We start from the raw sequence: 2,960 nt of genomic DNA on the forward strand, positions 1-2,960 counted from the left end.
GCCCTGCTGCTGCGAGTTGATTGGTCGGCTGTCATTAATGATGATGAAAAATTAAACTACATACGCTAAAACAAAAAATACATTCTAATTATTATTATTATCATCATCATCATTAATGACAGCCGACCAATCAACTCGCAGCAGCAGGGCTCTCATCAGCCTTTGCATCTCTCTGAACATTGTCGCTCTCACAACGACCAACTCGCTCTGTAGGTCATTAACTTACCTTTGAAGTTCCCGCCCTGTGTCGCGTAGAATAGCAATGTCCGTAAAAGGATCAGCCATATCTAGAACACGCATGAATTGACAAATGTAAAGAAAAATATTCACAATATAATACAATGTATACAACCAACTGGTAAATTTACGCTAGAAAAAAACTTACCTCAACGAGAAAGGAATATGCTCTTTGAAGAGAAGTGGTTAAAGATGTCATACGAAAGAAAAACATGCAAGAAATAAATAGAATTGAATGAAGATTAAAGAGGGACTTATAATATAATCTGGACATGTCAGGCCAAAAGGCAGGACTGTTCAGCTCCATTGTATTAATTACATTCAAACTGGTGGCATTTTGTTTTCTGTGAAAAGTCATGACCTTTTCTTTTACACTAATTACTTCTTACCTTTTCATAGCGGTTTGAAACTCGATAAAATCCGTTATTATTGAGCTGTTGCAACAGATCATCCAATATTTCTAACAGATTTAGCATCTGTTGCAACAGATGGATGGATTGAATGTGCAACAGACGGTTGTCAAAACAGATTTACCATCTGTTGCAATAGATAGTTTGTATATGCAACAAATAAGACATATGATGCAACTTATGTATTATCTGTTGCAACAGATGGACAGTATGTATAAAGAAGATGTTTTGATATCTTCTGACAACTGATTTATCAGTTTCAGTTTCAGCAGATGGAGTATTCGGTTCATTAGCTATTTTGAATGTGTTAGATAAAAAGTCTTCACCTCTTTTTAATAGTCCCTTCGTTACGTATTAGTTGGGCCCTATGGGCTTGGCACACCAACTAATAAAAATATAAATTAGGTGATTATTTTACCAAAGTGGCCTTATTAATTATGATTAGAAAGTATAAATGTGAATAATATACTTTGTGTAGTCATTTAATAATAGGGGTAATCTTGAAGAATATAATAAAATTCTCTTGATTCTATAAATAGGAAAACTAAATTGAAACAAACATTTTTAGAAAGAAGTAATCACATGTGTGTAGATTAATTAAAAAAAAAGTCAGGTCTATCGTAACAGATTTACCATCTGTTGCAACATATAGATTATCTGTTGCGACAGATCGACCATATGTTGGAGGAGATGTTTTGATTTCTTCCAACAGCTGATTCGTCAGTTGCAACAGATGGAGATTTCGATTCATCAGCTGTTTTGAATGTGTTAAGAAAAAAAGTCACGACTCTTCACACCTCTATTTTAATAGTCATCATATTCGTGCAGATGAATAAACAACACTGACATGTCCTAATGGGGTAGGAAGAATAAGATGCGTGCAATGGATCCCATTTTCATGCATGCGAGTTATGTATATTATTGATCAGGCTACCGTGAAGACACACATAAAGTGCAATAATTTTGTGAATGCAGTTTTTTACCAATTATTAGACACTGATCCTTCAAATAAGATGCTAAATTGTACAATTTAGTTTGATAGGTGCAAACTCATAAGACCAAATGGTTCCAAGATGATGGTGTCGATACCCTGTTACAATTTAATAACACGATTCATGCACATATTTTTGTGTCAAGTTTGGGTAAGGTTCAAATTTTTGACGGCAGTGTAAATATTCAATAGTGATTAGACCGGTTTTAATGGCACAATGGACTTCTTGAAAGGCCTTCGAAGTTTTGCAATGCAGCAAATAACGATAGAACCAATAGAAATTTCCCTGGTCCAAATTTATATGGATGGATTGGTGGAGGAGACTTTTTTACAGTAGAAGGTGCTTGGGAGAATACCTATGCACGAAAGGGGAGGTGGAGAAGGCCATATATCATTTCAGACCTTGTTTAAGAGGAAACACAGGGTAAAAAGGAAAGTATAAACAAATTGTCCAATGAAATTCACATTAGAAATGAAAAAACTGGATGAGCTTCAAATGTGGAAGTGTATCAAAATATAAAAATCCGTCAGTCGATAAAAAAAATGAATGGTCAACAGGACTGGAGCTGGACAAAGCACTTTGCTCGAGAATGCAATTAGCGAGCATGGGCTCAATGAAGACTCTCACAACTTTCAGGACAAGAACTCCAACGAAAAAACTTTGCGAGCATGAAAGGTGGTAAGATTGTCGGTCAAAATTAAAACCTACATGTTAATTCAGACCGACAATCTTATCACCTTCCATGCTCGTAAAACTGCTTCCTTAGAGTTCTAGTCCTGTATTTTGTGGGTCTTCGTTGAGGCCGCGCTCGCTAGTTGCAGTCTCTAGCAAAGTGACTAGCTCAATTCCTCTTGACCATTCTTCTTTTTCTTCAACGACTGATGGATTTTCATTTTTGGATAAACTTTCACATTCGCATCTCATCCTATTTTTTCATTTTTCATGTAAATTTCATAAGCTAATTTCGCTACACTTTCCTTCCGACCCTTTGTATCCTCTTAAGCAAGTACTAAGATGATATATGGCTTCTCAACCTCCCTGTTCCCGCATAGGTTTTCTCCTAACCATCTTCTGTTGTATAATAGTCTCCTCCAACAACCCATCCATATAAATTTGGACTAGGGAAATTTCTATTAGATCCATCGTTATTTGTTGTAGTGCGAGGCTTCGAAGGCCTTTCAACAAGTCCATTACGCCATTAAAATCGGTCCAATCACTATTGGATATTTACACTGCCGCTAAAAATATGAACCCTTCCCCAAACTTGACACAAAAATATGAGCATAAACTATCATTAAATTGTAACGGTATATCGACACCA

Source organism: Capsicum annuum, chromosome 3 (genome assembly GCF_002878395.1).
Source record: "Capsicum annuum cultivar UCD-10X-F1 chromosome 3, UCD10Xv1.1, whole genome shotgun sequence".
NCBI lineage: Eukaryota > Viridiplantae > Streptophyta > Magnoliopsida > Solanales > Solanaceae > Capsicum > Capsicum annuum.